Source organism: Eretmochelys imbricata, chromosome 16 (genome assembly GCF_965152235.1).
Source record: "Eretmochelys imbricata isolate rEreImb1 chromosome 16, rEreImb1.hap1, whole genome shotgun sequence".
Taxonomy (NCBI): domain Eukaryota; kingdom Metazoa; phylum Chordata; order Testudines; family Cheloniidae; genus Eretmochelys; species Eretmochelys imbricata.
Window position 1 is genome coordinate 25,824,041 of NC_135587.1, and position 21,629 is coordinate 25,845,669.

General features: G+C 40.4%; 1 protein-coding gene across 6 annotated transcripts in view; it reads right to left on the reverse strand.

Moving 5' to 3' along the window:
- MAPKAP1 (MAPK associated protein 1) overlaps positions 1–21,629 on the reverse strand; it is a 157,150-nt gene that overhangs the window by 41,422 nt on the left and 94,099 nt on the right. The gene's annotated exons all lie outside the window — the stretch shown is intronic.

The window sequence follows — 21,629 nt, forward strand, 5'->3', positions numbered from 1 at the left end:
CTCCTGCGAGGTGAAGACACGGTTCCCGACAGCATCCCATGAGCTCTGCGACAGCAGGAGTGATGAGATAAAGAGAAGAGGGTTTTGGCCAATACACCCTCTCTGATTACAGTGAAAACCCAAGTAGAAGTGTGGGGTATTTTGTTGGTGGGGCAAAACCCCACTTTTCTGTAAGGGACCTCTTTGTAAGAGCATCACCATTCCCAAGGCTTTTCACCTTCATTCATGTTCGCCATCCACACTTGGATCAGCCACCTGCTCTGCACGGAGTGAGTCATTTCCCCTCCTTTTGCAAAGCCTTTCCCTGCAACCCCCTCAAACCTTTCCACACCTAGCATCCATATCATAACTGCCCCAGGGAGACAGAGTGTGCCTGAGGCAGGAGGATTATTTCCAGTGTTCTTTAAAGTACTGTATGTATTTGTGCTGCTACAAGTACTCATGAAAACAACGAGAAATTTAAAGTTTGCAATCATCTGCTGCTGGCCAAAGTAACGGATGCATGACAGACAGTGGATGGTCAGTTGCGAACAAGAGGCATTTTCCTCCACATCACAGCTCTGCTCTAGCTTTGTGGACGAGACAAGGGATGGATCTGTGTGGAGCAGGCGGGGCAGTGGAGCAGAGTCTTCACAGAAAACCAGTTGATAAACATTCAGTGTCGATGTCGGAGGTATTTCCGCATTTTAATTTTCTCCTTTTCCAAGTAAAGATGATTTATAACTTTATTGCTCCAACCCTAGGTTTTGAAAGTGTGATTTCTTTTGAGTTTAAACTGCATCTATATTTATTATTCTTGTTACCACTTTTTTTTATTATTGCTATAGAAAACATTTGCTGGAAATATGTGATAGCTATTACAAGGTCATAAAAAAGGAGAGAGTTTATGTATTTCTCTCTTTTCAAATAATCTGTCAAAATGTATCAATTGCACTAAGTAGAAGGCCACTGGATTCTAGCCTTCGCTCTGCTGGCACGTGTACAGCATGTGGAAGAACTGAAGTAGTTTAGGGCTAGTCCACACTACCCAGGCTCCGCTGATCCAGCCTCACCAGTCCGGCTTTGCCAGCAGATCCCCCTAGTGTGGACGCAGCGTATGCGGACAGAAGAAGTTTTTCCTGAGGTTACAGTAACGCCGCCTCCTCAAACAACAGTGGCATTTTTCTGACAGCACAGCAATGTCTACTCTGGTTCTGCTGGCATAGCTGTGTCAGCTGGGGTGGGTCTTTTCAGGTCCCAGACAGATACAGTTATGTCGACAGAACGTTGTAGCATGGAACTGGCCTTAGTCTGGATACTCATTCAATACTGATAGGCAGCTATGCAAACTAAGGCATTACTTCATCTTCTGGAGAGTCTACATTAAAGTGTGGCTCCCTAGAAATATCGGTGAGCGTTTGGTTTGGCCACTAAAGTGAAGAACGTGACTGCAGCATACCAGCTTGAGTATTGAACCCAGAATGTAAAGAAAAGAAAAGTGAACGGGCAGAGGCAATAATACAGTGTGAAAAGCCTAGGCTTTAAGACTAGATAAGAGATTGCAGGCCTACTGGGGAAGACTTCTTGGAACATTAGAGAAGAGTGAGTGTTTCACAATGTGCTTGGCAACAGCAACAGGACAAAAGAAAAATATGTAAACAATTTGAGAGGAAATAGGTTAAAAGGAAGAATGTTTATATACAATTCCAAATCCTGCTGCTATGAGAACATCTTAAACTCTGTTTATTTGTTAAAAATCTCAAACAAAGCCCCTCAACACGTCCTAAGCGGAATAAAGATTTTGATAGTTGCAGATTCAGATATCATTTGTTAAATAAAGACATTTAAAGGATGAAAACAAACCTTTAATATTATGCACTTACATCAGATTTTTCAAGCCAATCTGTTTTTCTTAACTTGCACTGCTGTGACATTACCAAATTTTACATATAGTTATCTGTCGCTCTCCACAGAAATACAGATGGCTTTTGTGGAAATAAACAGTCATTTATTTGAAACAATTGTAAAATAGTTTATGGAAACCAGTGGTGTAATGCATTCAAATAAATGCCAGAACTGGTTGATGGAGAGCCAAGGTGTTAAATCACACTGCTTAAGAATTCAGCTCTGGGAAACAGACAGTAAATCCAGAGTGACAGAATTTCCAGTGATGGCAAAGGTTTCTGACATCTAGTCCAGTACACAAAAACTACAGCAGTTCAAACCCATTTTACTTAACACTACCTTGACAGCCAGTGAAATTAAGAATTTAGTCAAAAGCCCCTTAAAATAAATAAAGATGGTTCATCTCTGAGCTGTTCTTCTGGGGGGTATAAAGCATGCGGCAATGCTGCTGCAGCAGACAGCAAGTCCTTGTGTATTGTTACAGGCTTTAATTCTTCGTACGTAAACAGTATGCGTCTTAAATATAACTGGGAAACGTACAAACTCATGATGCTTTCATCCCGAATATAACGAGCTCATGGTAAGAACATTATATTGTAATGAAATTTTAAAAATTGTCAAGATAATCCTCTTTAACTGCCACTGGGAGGGGAGTAAACACCTCAGCCAGCATATGCTAAACCCACCCCATACTCTTCCCATCTAATGGGTAGCTCTCATCTAGGCACTTTATATCCCATAATTCAGACTGTGGGGTTAGTTGTGATCTTGGTACATCAGCAAAAGATCTTCAGATTGTTGACCTGAATTATAAAAAAAACAAAACAAGAAAGGTATTCTTCTCCTGATTACAGACAAGGAAATGTAACAGGATTGCAATACAGGCTAATCTAGCCACATAAATAGTTATTCAGGCTATATGAGGAATATACACCAAGCAGGTTGTTCCATTCAAAGGCCTCAGGTACACTGAGAGGACCTTCGTTCAGTACAGTAAATACAACTCCCCATCCAAATGCTGAGAGCGGAATTTAGAACATGCCATATCAATTACAGTTTTTCTACCACTATGGAAAAATCAGAAAATGGGACATTTCATAGTGTCTGTTTCATGTTCATCTCAGAGATGAGCCCAGATAATCTGATCAGCAAAACTGGTTAGTGTACAAAATCCCACCAAATTCAACGTACTGGGCTAATAAAATCTGCTTTTCTACTAGCAAATTGTCCCAAAGTCTTTATTCACTGTTAGCTGTTCACAACACACGGCAACATCACCTAGCCATCCCAGTGTCTGGCTGAGATCAGGTGAGGAAGAGCTGGCTGAAGTTACAACCCTAGCAAAACAGAGATGATGCAGGTAGACAGAGGGAATTACTTGGAAGAGCTTGCCACTATGGTTCTGTCTCCAGCAATTAAAGATATATTTACACTCTCAGAACACCAAAATGGCTGAAGGGATTTTGCTAATCTTAAAAAGGCACCTTCTGGCAGGGACCAAAGGTGACTTTTGGAGAGCTAGGAACATGTGTGAACGGGGGCTCTTGCAGCACAAGGGAGCTATAAAACAGCCACATATAGCCAGGGGAGAAATCCCCCACGTGGGAGATGCGCAGGACTGACAAACAGCTCCCTGCATCAGGGGTTTGTGGGAAAGGGAGAGACCAAGACAGAGGGCAGAGTAGTTCTGATTGTTCCTGGGGATTCTAGGCTGCTCAGTTGCCCTGGGAGGCAGAAAACCACCTTTTTGTCCCTCTCTTCCCTGCAACTTCTGTGCTACACCTCCTCAGTGGAGGAGTGGCCAGAGGTATACAGAAAAACAACTGACCAAGAGAACTATGCCTATTAATGTTCTTTTAATCATGTCTGCTCTAGTGTGAACACCCCTTTAGACAAACAAAAACTAATAAGAGAATTACTGAAGTCCAGTATTCCCAGACAAAAACTATTCTAAAATGGAGAGTACATACCAGTAATTTAGGGTAAAATACCTTACAGGGATGTTGTAATCATCGAAAACAAAAGCAATATGAACCCAAGATATTTACAGTTAAGGCTAACCTTAACAAAAGTCCAAATATGTAAAGACACAGAAATACAGAATTAGGGCACTCAAACCACCTTTATATGTACTTAAATGTATACCCCAAACTAAAAAAACACAGTAAAAGAACTAAAGAAGAGCCAACATGGCTTAACAACCATGTAAAAGGAGCAGTGAGAGATAAAAAGGCATCCTTTAAAAAGTGAAAGTCAAATCTTAGTGAGGTAAATAGAAAGGAGCATAAAAAACTGCCAAATTAAATGTAAAAATGTAGTAAGAAAAGGCAAAAAGGAGTTTGAAGAACAGCTAGCTAAAAACTCAAAAGGTAATAAAATGTTTTTTTAAGTACATCAGAAGCAGGAAGCCTACTAAGCAACCAGTGGGGCCCCTGGACGATCGAGATACAAAAGGAGCACTTAAAGACGATAAAGTCACTGCAGAGAAACTAAATGAATTCTTTGCTTCAGTCTTCACAGCTGAGGATGTTAGGGAGATTCCCAAACCTGAGCCATCTTTTGTAGATCACAAATCTGAAGCATTGTCACAGACTGAAGCGTCATTAGAGGAGGTTTTGGAATTAATTGAGAAACTTAACAGTAACAAGTCACCGGGACCAGATGGCATTCACTCAAAAGAGTTCTGAAAGAACTCAAATGTGAAATTGCAGAACTATTAACTATGGTTTGTAACCTGTCCTTTAAATCAGCTTCTGTACCCAATGACTGGAAGATAGCTAATGTAACGCCAATATTTAAAAAGGGCTCTAGAGGTGATCCCGGCAATTACAGACCGGTAAGTCTAACGTCAGTACTGCAAATTAGTTGAAACAATAGTAAAGAATAAAATTGTTAGACACATAGAAGAACATAAATTGTTGGGCAAAAGTCAACATGGTTTCTGTAAAGGGAAATCATGTCTTACTAATCGATTAGAGTTCTTTGAAAGGGTCAACAAACACATGGACAAGGGGGATCCAGTGGACATAGTGTACTTAGATTTCCAGAAAGCCTTTGACAAGGTCCCTCACCAAAGGCTCTTACATAAATTAAGTTGTCTTGGGATAAGAGGGAAGATCCTTTCATGGATTGAGAACTGGTTAAAAGACAGGGAACAAAGGGTAGGAATAAATGGTAAATTTTCAGAATGGAGAGGGGTAACTAGTGGTGTTCCCCAAGGGTTACTCCTAGGACCAATCCTATTCAACTTATTATAAATGATCTGGAGAAAGGGGTAAACAGTGAGGTGGCAAAATTTGAAGATGATACTAAACTGCTCAAGATAGTTAAGACCAAAGCAGACTGTGAAGAACTTCAAAAAGATCTCACAAAACTAAGTCATTGGGCAACAAAATGGCAAATGAAATTTAATGTGGATAAATGTAAAATAATACACATTGGAAAAAATAACCCCAATTATACATACAATATGATGGGGGCTAATTTAGCTACAAATAATCAGGAAAAAGATCTCGGAGTCATCGTGGATAGTTCTCTGAAGACGTTCACGCAGTGTGCAGCGGCAGTCAAAAAAGCAAATGGGATGTTAGGAGTCATTAAAAACTGGATAGAGAATAAGACAGAGAATATCTTATTGCCCTTATATAAATCCATGGTACACCTACATCTTGAATACAGCGTACAGATGTGGTCCCCTCATCTCAAAAAAGAGATATTGGCATTAGAAAAGGTTCAGAAAAGGGCAACTAAAATGATTGGGGGTTTGGAACAGGTCCCATATGAGGAGAGATTAAAGAGGCTAGGACTTTTCAGTTTGGAAAAGAGGAGACTAAGGGGGGATATGATAGAGGTATATAAAATCATGAGTGGTGTGGAAAAGTGAATAAGGAAAAGTTATTTCCTTGTTCCCATAATTTAAGAACTAGGGGCCACAAAATGAAATTAATTGGCAGCAGGTTTAAAACAAATAAAAGGAAGTTCTTCTTCACTCAGCACAGTCAACCTGTGGAACTCCTTGCCTAAGGAGGTTGTGAAGGCTAGCACTATAACAGGGTTTAAAAGAGAACTAGATAAATTCATGGAGGTTAAGTCCATTAATCCTATTAGCTGGGATGGGTAAGGAATGGTGTCCCTAGCCTCTGTTTGTCAGAGGGTGAAGATGGATGGCAGGAGAGAGATCACTTGATCATTGCCTGTTAGGTTCTCTCCCTCTGGGGCACCTGGCGTTGGCCACTGTTGGTAGACAGAATACTGGGCTGGATGGACCTTTGGTCTGACCCGGTATGGCCATTCTTATGTTCTTATACTTCCCTGTCATAGACTGTACAGAGTTCCCATGTAGTTACAACTCACTGAAATCTTGTACAGTTTATTTTTTTAAAATTTTTTTAAGTTTAATGGCCATTTTCCCCGTTATTCTTCATAACTGAACGTTTCTTCTTCAGCAGAAAACTTGACTCTGTCCTTTAGTGTCACAATAAGGGGAAAATACGAAAAAAATCTAATACATCTTTAAAACTCAGTTTAATCTAATCCAGGTCTACTAGCACTAAAATGCCTTAATCATAATTGTGTGATCTCTCCTGTCCTCCAAATTCTCCCTTCTTCTTGTACTTCCCAGCATTCTCCTGCACCACCACCCCGTAATCCCACCGCCTCTTCACCTTCCTGTGTTACCCCATGTGCGCACATGCATACACGGGTTATTTGCTATAGGCATAACAAGAACCAACAGCTGGAAGCTGAAGCCAAATTCAAATAAGGCACAAGTGTTTAATGGTGATGGTGATTAACTATTAAAACAAAGTACCAAGAGAAGTGGTGGAGTCTCCGTCTCTTGATGACTTCACATCCAGAATGGGTGCCTTTCTAGAAGGCTTTATGCTTTAGTCATACATGTTATTTTGCTCAATACAAAGATAACTGGGCGTAATTTAATGGCCTGTGATATACAGGAAGTCAGACTAAATCTCATGGTTCCTTCTGACCTTAAAATCTATGAAGTTCCCCCCTTTCCTGCAACCCCTCTATGTTCCCCTGCATGTGAACACCCTAGCTTGCCCCTCCCTCTCCAGGCCTACCCGCTGAGTACATCTGATGCAATGGGTAGCTTTGGAAAAGATATTTAGGACTAATGGTAATTTTTGGTCATAATTTTTCATAACTGAAAGTTTATCTTGCCATAAAGAATTGCCCTCAGTCAAAATGTCCACCACTTCCCATTGGTCTCAATAGGACTGAAGTCACAGCTACCCTCAGGGGAGATAGTGATCCCCCCAAATCAGTAAGCAGATGGAGATACTGTCCCAGTGTGAGAGATACCCTTTCAAAACGGCCACCAACTGTGGCTTCAGTCCCTTTGAGACTCCTGGGGGAATTTTGCACCACTGCACATTCATAATTAATGAGCCATGGATATGTTTATTTTTTTGTGCGAAAAAAAAAAAAGCTTCTGCTGGTATGTTGCTGCAGTTCCGCCTTTTGCCCACCGGAGCATGCTGTGAACATCCTAGAACACAGCAGCCACGCACAGCCAGCTAGGGAAGAGAAAGAGCCTGCCCTCTTCACTGCAGGGACTGAATGGGAATGGAGGCGCAGGGCCACAGGGGGAGGGAGGTACATGCCACATGGTGATGGGGGAAGGAGTGCAGAGCTACATAGGGAGAGAGGGTGGCTGAGTGGGGGCACAGAGACACATGGAGACAGGGAGCGGCTGAGTGGGGGCACAGAGACACATAGGGATGGGGAGGGGGTGCAGGGACACATAGTAACAGGGGGGTGTCTGAGTAGGGGTGTAGGGACACGTGGGCACAGGGCAGATGTGCCTGACTGAATGGGAGAGGCTAGCGGTCATCCAGGGTCTGCATGGGGGAAGCTTCCTAACAATCCCTCCCCCCCAAAAGCCCCTCCACCATTCTATACTTTTCCCATCCATATCCAAGAACCCTCCAAGTTCACAGCCAGACTCCTTCCCAGCAATTACTTCCCTCTCCTTCAGCTCCTCCATTACCCCTGACTCCCCCAAGCCTTTGCACTGCTTCGGGGGGAGGGGGGAGAGATATGGTTCTATATTGAAGCTTAAATGAATTATTATTCAGAGTTCTGTATTAATATGCCTAGTAGGGAATCTATTTGTCAAAAAACAGTTTCTGAATCTTTTTGTTGTCTGTATTGTTACAGACACACTTGCTGACAGGTATTTTGAAATAAATGACCAAAATAATTAAAATTGGTGTGATTCTACTGTGTTATTTTGACAAAAGGTGCAGAATTTTGCAGAATTTGAAAATATAGTAAGCCGAATTTTTAATTTAACTTTTTGTTGCAGAATTCCCCCAGGAGTACTTTGAGAAGAAAAGGAGATGGCAACTACTATGAAAGAAGGCAGTTCTTCGCAAAATTCTTGGCAGCAGAACATTTTATTGTAGCCTTCAACCTCTGCTGAAGGAGAAATATTCAGTTATGAAGAATAACATGAAAAATTATCATTAATTTTTTTAATTAGTCAAATGTAACCAATGCACAGAATTCCAGAGAGTTCTAACTATATGGAAAGTGTGAAGAATGTGTGTTATCCTATTACTGAAATCATGGGAGGAGGGAAGGCAGGGAGGCTGACTGTAGATATTAAATTTCTTAAAGGACCCATTTTAATTAGTTTAGGAATTAAAATTAAGATTTACTTTTAAATGCTCAAAAAATTCATTATGTACTCAATGAGCAGGTGGTGTAATTTTGGGGAGGATATGTTGCATTTTTCACACCTGTTGAATCTCTGTTTTAAGTGCAAAACTCACCAATATCCCATAGTAGCACAGCAGCCTTTAAGGAGAGTGTTCCTCTCCTGTTTCTTTGCTGCCAGCTACTGCTTTCTTCTACCACCATCTGAACTGTTTTCTTCTCTTCTCCTTTCAGAGGGCAGCGACACAAGAGGCTTTGTCTACACTGGACTTTCGTTGGTAAAACTTTTGTAGTTCAGGGGTGTGAAAAAAAACATCTCCGAATGACGAAAGTTTTACAGACGAAAAGTGCCAGTGTGAACAGTGCTTTGTTGGGAGGACAGCTCTCTCCTACCAACAAAGCTACCGCTGCTTGCTGGAGGTGGACTTTTTTTTCTTTGTTGGCGGGAGAGCTCTCTCCCGCCAACAAATAGCAGCTACACTGCACACCTTTTATCAACACAGGGATAGCGGCCGAGCTGTGTGGCTAAAAGGTGCCTAGTGTAGACATAGCTTAACTGTTCAGCCCCATCACAACACTTCAGAGAAGGCCAGTCTCCTTAACATCCAAGGAGGAAGGGAGAAGGTACATTGAAGACAGCAGCACAGCATCAAGACCAAGTATTTACAAACAGAAGAGGTGAAATACCACAGAAATAGTGAGATAATTGAACAACCTGAAATTAAATTCTTCAGTTTTATTGTATCCTAGCATTTCCCTGGGAGCTAGACACATGACAGACAATAACAAGTAGCTCTTTACACAAATAGTACCTTTATATTAGGGTTTTGGCTTCTCTCCAGTGGGTGTTGCAGATCGAACACATGTGTGTGCAAACTTTCAGAGGTGTGCTTTAGAAGTGATCCCACACATTAAAACTGGTGTTAGAACCACTAGGTTAGAAATCATTGAAAGAACAAGTAAAAGAATATTCATATTTTGGGATATAATTCAACTATCTGCATCTTACGCTTTATTGTTTTTCTAAATTAAGGGTGTCTCACTTATTTCAGACTACTTCATTTTGTACAATTGTTCTCAAAGTTCAGCTAGGTGACTGAATAATTGTCTTTGAAAAGAAAACTAATTATAGAACAATAAACTACCTTAAATAAATTGTGAATTAGTCAGATCTACTGCAGGGAATAATCCTGCATTAGCTGGGGGATTGAAATAGATGACCTAAACAGGCCTTTTCAACTACAATTCACTTGATTCTATGATGGAGACTGAAATATGATATGGATGGTTTTATATTTATGTTCTATCTGCTTCCTGTGGGAATGATCTAGATTAGTAAGATTATGTTGTAAATTACTTTTGGTAACTTTACAAATTTACACATTTTAAAAAATGTGAAAAAGCAATGGCTGACAGCTGTTAGGGACTTTAATGGTATTATAAAGCAGCTGTTTTCATTTATATAAAAGGTATCACTCTTTCTCCAAACTGAACACAATACTCAGGCAGTAGCTCTTGCTCTAACCTATGGAAAATACAGGTCACATCTATGAAATGTTGGCAGAAGTTACTGTTTATAACAATTAGACTTGTAAAGCATTTTGGTCTTAAAAGGACTGAGTATTTCTGGTTTGGGATGTTTACAGTTTAAAGCTGCTATTTAATAATGATCAGTAGCATGTTTGCCTTGCAAAGAATTTCTATTTAAAATCAGACAAGATGAAACAGTTAAGGCTTCTCAGTTCACAAGGAACACCAGAACTTGATGGGCAGCAGAGACGGGCAGGGTTGTTCTCAGGGTGCGCCATTTTGTGTTTGTTTTTTTAGCAACAATTATAATCATGGTAAAACCAGCATGGGCTGCATTTCCTTCAAAGAGTGCTAGTGTTTCTTATTTGGACACCAGTGTTTGAACTGAGTACTTGGTTTGAAAATAGATCCTGGTGTACTGAACATCTTTGCCTTATTATTTATTATTCACATTACAGTAGCCTATAGTCTGATCAGGGTCTCATTAGGCTAGCTTCTGGTCCGATGGACAGAAGAAAAAGACAGCTGCTGTCCCAGAGAACTTGCACTCTACATTTGTGATTATGCATAAGGTGGCTGAAGCAGTAGGTGGAAGACAGAAGGAGGAGGTACCAGTGGAACAAGCCCAAGCCTGATGATTCCGAATTAGAAGTGGAAGGCTCAAGGGAATGGCAATGGAAAATGGAGTCTCACTCATTTCATCAACTCAAATTCAGCTCACAACAAAAGTGACCAGAGTTGTTACCATCTGTTTGGTGGCCTATGTGAAATTATTTGATGAACTGAATATATTTCTTAAGCCTCTTGGAAAATGAACCATTGCTGACAAGGATCATGATTTCCCTTAACTGGTGCTACAATGGTCGAACTGCTAGTGATGACAGAAAAGAGTTGTGAACACCTTTACAGAAAGTGAGAGAAAGAGTTTAGATGGAATCTTAGATATCTCAGAAGGTCACCATTGCGACTTAGAAGCCTTGTGGGAAGTCTCAGCAGAGTCACCAATGGTTCCAAACAAAGGAGACTGAACAATCCTATCATTCTGAGTGGGGCCTTCTAGTCAGAATTAAGGTATCATTCTTCTAAACCCAATTCATTTCCACTTCTTCCTTTTCATCTGCTCATAGTTAGTAAATAAGGGCTTCATTGTACTAGATGCACTGTTCCTGTAAAGAGTATGCCACCCAAAGTAGCAGCAGATTACAGATTTCTCTCCATCACTTGGTAAAGGACATCAAACAGTGGCTAATGCTTCTGAGTTGTATATTAGCAAAGTTCACCTATGCATATATTCTGCAAATGACATTAGAACCCCAACGTCTGCACTGCAGTTAAACAGCCCTTTAGCCCAAGCGTGAGTCAGCTGGCACAGGCCAGCCACAGGTATTTAATTGCAGTGTAGACATATCGTAAAGGAGTGTTAAGTAAGTTCAACAGAAATAAGCAGCAGGCTGATTTGCAACAACTGCTAAGCTGATTTTTTAAGGCAATCAACATTTACAAAGATAATGGTATATTAATTAAGTGAGGATAATTTATATTTCTTTCGTCCCCTTTTTGGAACAAAAACACTCAGTGCAGGACTAAACTTGCTCCCATTTGAAGTCAATGGTAAAACTCCCGTTTACTTCCAATGAATAAAACACCTTCAAATGCTTCTCAAGGCTTGCAACTTATTGCATATATCCAAACTCGCAAAGATCCCTCTATGCACCACAGTAACAGAGCTTTATACAGAAAAACAAAAGGCCATCATGGTCTTGGTTTCTCTTTCAACCCAGCAAAATGCAACAAGAGTCATTAAATATCAGTTTAGTGACAAAAGACAGTTTAATCCATTAATTGCTCTAATGTGTATGTTTCTGGAAGCAGCTTTCAAGGAGCTCTGAATACAGCAACTACATCCACAGCAGTCCTGGATGTATCTACCTATATTAGCGTTTTCCATAGCAGTGGTTTTCAAACTGTGGGTTGTGACCCAGAACTGGGTCGCGGAATGGAAGGGACTGGGTTGTGGCAGCTCTGGTCAGCACCACCCACTGGGCTGTTAAAAATCCCGTCGGCGGTGCTGCCCGGCTAAGGCAGGCTAGTCCCTACCTGTTCTGACACCGTGCTGCGCCCCGGAAATGGCCAGCAGCAGGTCTGGCTCCTAGGCGGGGGGGCCACGGGGCTCCATGCGCTGTCTGCGCCCCAAGCACAGGCTCTGCACTCCTGACCAATGGGAGCTGGGTGTGTGTGCGCAGGCGGGCAAGAGTTTGAAAAACCACTGGTCTATAGTACCATCAACACAGTACCCAAACACTGCCTAGGTAAATTAGATATGCACAGAGGTGCCCACTGAATTTAATGGAGTCTTCAGCTCTTCTCTCTTCCTTGCTATAGGGGCTTTGTTTGGAATGTGATCTAATTCTCTTCATTTCCTTCCTCTATCTTTCAGGTTACTAAGGGAATGCTTTCTTAAATAGGAGAGTGTTGCTAATTCCCCTAAAGGTGGGTCCAACTCTGGATTAGACTGACCTCCTCTCGGACCAAACCCCCTCAACCAACAATATTTTATCTCTAGGTCCCATGTGAAAATGTATTTGCAAAACATGCTGCTGAGTACGCAATACATTAAATAAATTGAAGATTAAGTATTCTACTTAGTTATTTTTCATTAACATAAGAAAACATCAATTACATTTTCTATTTTATGAGTGTACCTCAGGGAATCCATTACAATCAGAGTCAGGTTATGCGATTGCATTTGATTCTTCCTCACTAAGCTAAAAGAACAGTTCGCTTTAAGTACAATGAAACCAGCTTAGAGAAAGGGATGCAGACGAACATATCTTGCATAGGCAGTTCATACCCTGATTGATCCAGGCTGACTTCAACTAATTACACATCTGCCTGAACAATTTCCTCTGTAGATTTATCTTCTCTATTATGTGACACTGACTGTTTGTTACAGACTTTTCCGCAACTTGCTAACACTCACAAACTTCTTCCAGTTGGTTGTTTGGGCATGTGGCAAAAAATGATACAGTATTCCCATTAGCCCCCTACTGCCGTGCTTTATGGAACTGTTGTGCATGATGCTGTTGCATCACCACTTCAGAAGATGTTTGTTCTTTATGAAAAAAATTAAGAGGCATTATTCAAGACTCTCTCTCACACAGGGTTGTTTTCCACTCATGCCTCATCTAATATAGTCCATAATTAATATTTAATACAAATCAACACATGCTTTTAAGGCACAAATCATGTAACAACTTAACTTAGAAAGGAAAACTGCAAAGAAATATAAATAATGTCCAATCACTACATTATATATAAGGGATTTTAAAATAATTTATATGTATTTAAATATTTAAAAAATTGATAAGGAAGCAGACATATTGTCAGCCCACTGACTTCTGTCATGTCAAAAAGACCAGAGCAGCAGCCAGACATACAGGGAATGCCAGGAATTTTTGATAGCTCTTTGTAGGCAAGTTAGTTTTCTCTCTCTTTTTCGTTTTGCTTTAGTGTAGTGGAAGGAGCCGGATTGTCAGGATCTATAAAGGGGAGTTGGGGCTGCAGCTCTGATCTCCAGCTGGATACATCCGCAGGTTGTAAGAAAATAAGAATGATCATACCCATTAGACTAGGGGTCCACCTAGCCCAATACCTTGTCTGACCAGGCCAATATCTGCTGGAAGGTACAAGCAATGCTGCAAGTGATGGGATGACTGGCCCCCAAGGCAAAGCTGCTTCTGCTCTATTCTGCACTGATTGGCCTCAACTGGAGTATTGTCTCCAGTTCTGGGTGCCACATTTCAGGAAGGATGTGGACGAATTGGAGAAAGTCCAGAGAAGAGCAACAAAAATGATTAAATAAAATGATCTAGAAAACATGACCTATGAGGGAAGACTGGGTTTGTTTAGTCTGGAGAAGATACGACAGAGGGGACATAACAGTTTTTAAGTAGGTTTCAGAGTAGCAGCCATGTTAGTCTGTATTCGCAAAAAGAAAAGGAGTACTTGTGGCACCTTAGAGACTAACCAATTTATTTGAGCATAAGCTTTCGTGAGCTACATCTTTATGCATCCGATGAAGTGAGCTGTAGCTCACGAAAGCTTATGCTCAAATAAATTGGTTAGTTTTTAAGTACTGTGACAGGATCGGGCCAGATGGCTATAGAAGTGTAATTGAAGGCAGATATATTAGCCCCAGGCTAAGTAGATCCCTTTTCTCTGGGTAAGGTAACAGGGAAGGTTCCAGAACAATCAGGAACCTTCTGGAGACAATTAAGACAGGTTGATTAGAACACCTGCAGCCAATCAAGAAGCTGCTGGAATCAATTAAGGCAGGCTAATCAGGGCACCTGGTGTGCTTGTGAGGAGCTGGGAGCAAGAGGCACTAGGAGCTGAGAGTGAGAATGCAGACTGTTGGAGGACTGAGGTGTACAAGCATTATCAGACACCAGGAGGAAGGTCCTATGGTGGGGATAAGGAAGGTGTTGGGAGGAGGCCATGGGGAAGTAGCCCAGGGAGTTGTAGCTGTCACACAGCTGTTCCAGGAGGCACTCTAGACAGCTGCATTCCACAGAGCCCTGGGCTGGAACCCAGGTTCCAGGTCAGGCCTGGGTTCCCCCCAAATCCTCCCAACTCCTGGTCAGACACAGGAGGAGTCTACCTGGACTGTGAGTTCAGAAAAACGGCCAAGCTGAGGGCTGCCGTGAAGCTCCAAGGTGAGCAAATCTGCCAATAAGCACAAGACCCACCAAGGTAGAGCAGTAATGGTGTCACAGTACTTAAAAGCCTGTTACAAGGAGGAGGGAGAAAAATTGTTCTTAACCTCTGAGGACAGGATAAGCAGCAATGCGCTTAACTTGCAGCAGGGGAAGTTTAGCTTGGACATTAGGAAAAACTTCCTGTCAGGGTAGTTAAATACTGGTATAAATTGCCTAGGGAGGTTGTGGAATCTGCATCATTGGAGATTTTTAAGAGCAGGTTAGACAAACACCTGTCAGGGATGGTCTAGATCAGTGGTTCTCAAAGCCGGTCTGCCGCTTGTTTAGGGAAAGCCCCTGCCTGGACGGACCAGTTTGTTTACCTGCCACGTCTGCAGGTTCAGTCGATCGCGGCTCCCACTGGCTGCGGTTTGCTGCTCCAGGCTCATGGAGGCTGCGGGAAGCCGTGTGGGCCAAGGGACGAGCTGGCAGCCCTTCCCACAGTCCCCATTGGCCTGGAACAGCAAACCGCGGCCAGTGGGAGCTGCGATTGGCCGAACCTGCGGAAGCGGCAGGTAAACAAACCAGTCTGGCCCAGCAGGGGCTTTCCCTGAACAAGCGGCGGACCGGCTTTGAGAACCACTGGTCTAGATAATATTTAGTCCTACCACGAGTGCAGGGGACTGGACTAGATGAGTTCTCGAGGTTCCTTTTAGTCCTACCATTCTATGATTCTTCCAAACCCCCAACAGTGTCTCTACACTGCTAAAAAAAAAGGGGGGGGGTATGTTAAGTCAACCAGAGCCAAAGTAGCAATCAAGACACAGCATTTTGGCTTAGCAGCTTGAGTTAAAGTCTACATAGTTAAAAATTAAAGACTGATTTCCCCCGTCTTCTCTGCTATTTTAACCCAAATTAAGAACATCTTTTTTGGCAGTGTAGAAATACTCTTAGAAGTTGTTTTATACCCTGAAGCATGTTTAATTTAAATCTCTTCAAAATTATTTATTCTTTACTATTGTAATTCTGAATAATCTTGTTATCCAAATAAATCTCCAACACTTCACTGAATCCTGCTTCGCTCTTGGCCTCAATGATGTCTGTGGCAATGAGTGTCACAGGCTAGTCATGCACTCTGTGAGAAAGCATTTCCTTTTATCAGTTTTGAATTTGCCACTTCTGACTTTCAATAAATGCTCCTTCGATCTTGTTATGACACAAGGTGAACAGAAGTTCTAGATTTGCCTTCTCCAGACAAGTCACTATTTTGCATGTCTATCCTACCTCACTTACTTATCTGTTGCTGGAAAGTATACCAGCTCCATCTTTTCAAGTTTTCTTGATAGAAGAGCTATTTCATGCCCTAATCTGGCTCACTGTATGTCATTGATTGTCCTCTATACCTGTTCTATCTTTTTTTCAGATGGGGTGACAACAATTTAAGAGAGTATTCCAGGTGAATGCATAACACTGACTTTTATACTACGACTATTATATTTTCCATATTCATTCTCCATCCCATTCCTCGCATCTGACCTTTTTGTTTTCTTTTTTGACTGCTGCTGCATATGCAGCACAAGTCTTCATTGAGCTGTGTACAAGGATGCCGCAGTTGTTTTCCTGAGCCTAGTTTTAGACTCTGGTAAGGTGTATTAGTAGTTCAAATAATTCTTTTCTATGAGCATCAGTGTGTAATTGTCAACATAGAATTTCATCTGCCATCGTGTCATCCATTCGCCTAGGTTGGTTAGGTTCCTTTGAGGTTCCTCAGTCTTCTCCAGTCTTGACCTGACTAAATCATTTTGTGTCATCTGCTAATTTTGCCACTTCACTCCTCACTCCCTTTTTCAGACCATGTATAGATGTTAAACACCAGTGCAACTATGGAACATTGTGACACCCCAAAGTTAACCCTCTGTCATGATGAAAATTGATAATTTATTCGTAATTAAGTGTTCCGTCTCCTACGCAGTTTCGGATTCATGAGTGTACTTTGCCTCCTACCACATGACTACTTAGTTTATTTGGATTTTCAGGTACGTTTATTTGGAATAAAGAAATTACATTCTCCCTTTGGATGCATCATTAAAACGGCAGCTCTACAGGAATTACAAACCTACCCAAATCATATCAGTGGAGATTTTGAAACACTTTTCGGTGTTTTAAAACACTCCTTAGTAATTTACTTTTCATCTTATATAGTTGGATTAAGAGAATTTTTCTGTAGTCAGCTAAGTAAGCTGAAAAAAATCAATACAGTTTTTCAACTAATCTTCGGAATGGTCTACATACAAACTGGAACTGAAATAATTAAATCTGTTTTTATTCAAACCTTTTGCTATTTTGGTGCAAATCTATGTGTGGACACTTATTTTGAAATAAAAATGTCCTATCTCAATTTTGTTTAAATCGGTGAATTAAAATGGAGTTAGTTATTCCACTGCAAGTTTGTGCATAGACCAGCCCTTAGTTACCTGACTGAAAAATAAATTAAAGCAATGGTCCCCAAACTGTAGGGCGTGCCCAGGGTGCACGGCAGGGCCTGGGCCAGCCCCCACAGGGAGCAGGGAGGGAGTGCTACCCAGCCCCACTCTGCTCCCAGCCCAGCTCCAGCTCTGCTCCACCCCCAGCCCAGCTCTGCTCTCATTCCCTCTCTGCCCATAGGCCAGCTCCACCCGCATCTCCAGTTCAGTCCCCATCTCTACCTTCAGCCCAAGTTCCTCTGCTGAGCCAACTGTGCAGCAATGGAGGGAGGTTGGGGGGGCGCACATAGATTCCATTAGTGGTAAGAGGCTGCACAACAGGAAAAGTCTGGGCAGCACTGAACTAGAACTATGTTAAGGAACAAAAGTTTTCAACTATTGTTCTAGTCTTGGACCCACGTTTAAATAAATCTAGAGAAAGAGCTGTGTACATGAGAAACTTGAGATTGGAGAGGAGGATTGTGCTGGTTTCTAAACTGGACAGGTGGCTGTTCTGATCTCTAAATTCTTTGGCGTTTTCCCTCTATGCTTAAATGAAAAATATTAAGGAAAATCCTAATGGGTGCTTTGTAATTCTTCACAACTTTCTGTAAAACACAACTTTCTCTAACAGGAAGGCCCAGAACAGCCTAATGTGATGAAATGAAAGAGTGGCATACTGAGATGTGAAAGATACAGTTGAAGCCCTAAATCCGTATTACATGGGCTGTGTGGTGTCAAAACAGGCCTGAGTTTTTGTTGTTTACTATTAAAATTGTCAATACCTCCATTTAGTCAGACAAAAGTGTGTATTTGGATTAGATTGCAACTTCTTTGTGTGGGGGGTAGTCCTTTGTTTTGTCAAATGCCTAGCACATTGGGTGCTATAAAATAAATAATCAGAAGTGAAAAAACAGGTTGTTCTTTTAAAATAAACCCATACACTGAGTCAATGTATGCATTTTTACTAATTTTATTGTGGTTAGGAGCTATCCCTTTCTCTGAAAAGACTGCACACAGCTTTTATTTCTTTTACTAAAAGCACATTTTTATGAAGAACTTTAGAAAGGCCACCACTTAGTCACCATACTCTGTCTTCTCATGCAAGTATTTTCCTAACAGCTACATTTTGATGAATGACAGATTTTCGAAAGATCTATTCCAATATAATTAAAATGTTTTTCCATTTCTTTCAGATTATTTTCCATGAAATAAAGGTCATTACCCACATATACATCCATTTATTGACCCATGTTTTCCTACACTAAAATATCTCTCAATTAAATTGGAGGCCAAAGTCTTATTCAGCTTTAGTCTCATTAGCAAATGTAATTTGAAATAAATGTGTTCATAACATTTTTATAGATGTGATTCATCTAACATATACTTCTGTGTTAATATCAGTGCATATATTAAAAGAGAACTTTCATAAAGCTGAAATCTGAGCTACCATTTGTCACTACAAACTCTATCTGTCATTATCAACCTCATGCTTCATGAGGTTGGTAAAGGTTGGTAGTGACAAGGCTGGTAATGGTATTTTTAAACAAAAGTCAAAAATGGAGCAGCTCAGAAGGTCATTGATTCACAGAGGTGACCTAGGCAGAGAGATTTTCATGAACTAATGCATTAAACCCTTACCACCCATCTGCACATTACAGATTAATAACTACAGCTAGCAACATCCAGGAATATTTGTACTAAATGGCTAATGAAAGTATTCATCAAATTACCAAGAGAAACCAAAAAATCACAGAAAACTAATTCAGGGACTTTATTTATCTCTGCTGTCATTAGAATGTCCACTTCTTGGTCACATTACAACCGTTCAACAATCTCTCCCACACCTGAGACATGCCACCAAACTTTCCACCTCTTCACAAATGCAGGATGATTTGAAATGTCATGCAAGTCAGTAATAAGATGGAAAGTTAAAGAGAAACTTTTTATAAGGAACTTAAAAATGAGTTAAGCCGTAGCACTAAATCGATAAGCTGAGTACACTGTCCTGAGAAGACTGCACTGTAGATCTGTATGCAAACAGAAAACAAAGAAAATTCTCCAGGAGTTCCAGTTTTATGAAATAATTGCAATACTATAAATCAAAGTTTTAGATAAATTTTCATGGCAATATTTTAAAAAGTAAAAGTCTTTTTAAAATAAGGGATGAAATTGAAAGGAGCTGTTTGTTGAACCAGAGGGGATATTCTTTTCCTAAATTAAATTCTATCACCAACTTTTACTGAAAACTGAGACATCACAATCTAGTCTTTAAGAATGAACTCTGTATTACGGTGATTTTAGATACATGACGACATGTTAAAAATATATCAAAATAATTTCGCTTATTTATGGAGCTCAAACACTATACGAGAGAGAATGAGGATCTGCTTCATGAAGTTTACAATCTTAGGCTCTGATTCTGGAAGTACTTATGCACGTGTGTTGATGTCAGTGGAACTATTTATGTGATTAAAATTTAGCATGTACATAAGTATTTCCAGAATCAGGGGCTATTTTAGACAGGACAGCTGACATAAACATACATACTGGATGATGAGGTGTGCCAGTCACATGGATAAAAGTTATATTTATTAAAAAAATGCACATTCAAACTATTTTATATGTACTTCCCAAGCCTCAGAAATTTAAATACATTTTTAATATACTTATTTCAGAACAGTATATTATTCTGCAATATATACAACTAAGTAGGTATAAGGTTTACAACAGTTTATGTGCAGGGATATCATGACAACAGAATCAAAGTCTTAGAGGAAGGAAAAAACTCCCTTTCTACCACTACTGAACATAAGTAGCAGAATTAAAGAAAACACAGATTTCAAACAGAAAAAAAAGCAGCATTTAATACACACGGTAGGGCAGCAACTTAAAAATTAAGCTAGCCATCCTCCCATCAGGAGAGAAATTTGACCCCCAGGAAATACATAAAAGTCACCCAAAAAGTGAACAAAAGAGATGTTTGAAAAAAAAAACAGAACACCATTCATCGCGGCTAACGACTTGTTCATTATGAGTGATGATGGATAAAGACTTCTCACGCTGAGATGAAATCAAGATTTATATGCATTGTTTCCTCTCCCAACTTGTGGGAAGATCATCATCATTTAATTCTATCTCTGCGGCCAGTGATGGGCATCCAGAGAGCTGGTTATCAAACGGCGCAGTCAGCTGGCAAAAGCAGAAACGTGCAGTTGGCACATCTGGACCAAGCCGCCACAGCTGAGGGTGAACAATGACTCCTGGCAAGCGGCCAAATTGCTTGCAGAAGCTAGCAGGTCTCATCTACAACAGCCCCTACCAGCATCTCTCTCTCTCTTTTTACGAGAATCAGATTTTCAATTGCTCTCCTCTGCCATTTTTTACAGCTCTTATCGTTCCCTTGGAATATGGCCTTGAGACAGCTCATCCGTGTCCTTCACTGTGTTATCTCTTCTAACTTTTATTAAAACTTCAGCTTTCATCTGAAGATAGCTAATTAAATCCATGACAGATTATATACGCATTTAAAAGAACTGCACCAAACTACTTTTTCTAAACAGAAAAGGGTTTATTTTATTATCACATACTTAAAACTAAGGGTTATATAAGGAGGTTTCATTCATTTACAAAGACAAGATACTTATCTCTACCTAGTATATAGATAGGTTTATATTAAAGTTCTCTGTGGTGCGACAAGACTCAGTGCAATTTCTCACAATAATTATTTCTTGCTGGACAGATTTCTCAGCCTTGTACTTTTAAAATATCTCTACTAATATGTATGTGAATGTATATTGATAATCATGAAAAGCAGTGCTTTGCAATACAGTGAGTATTACATATTTTCTACTGTTTTAATGTCAATATGTCTAAGCTATTTGTAAGGGCAACAATATTTTGATAGTATTGCAGGAAGTCAAGTATTCTGTTATTTCTACCCAAGTTATAATCTGCTGTATTTTTTAGAATTTGTTTTAAAAATAACATTAAATACCTGGTTCTGACATAAATGAAAAGTATATAAACTCTAACAAGCAAAGGCATGATCATGTTACCAGTTCATTTCAGGCTATCAGTGACTGGTGTTTAATGCAAGTGGCTTTGTCATAACAAACATATATTACTGATACTGACTCTATGGCTTTGCAGGAAACATCATACAATTCTCCCACTGTCAGTGTTTTTCAGTAGTATCTGAAAAGCTTTCTTTCTGTACCACCTGTGAACAGAGCAGCTTTGGAGCTGTGCTGAAAATCACAATACCAACTAAACAAAAATTAGCATTTTGCATGACAGTCACAAGAAATAGATTTAAGGGGGGAAAAAGTTACTTATGACAAAACATCTCTTTACAGAGAGAAAAATAGGTATC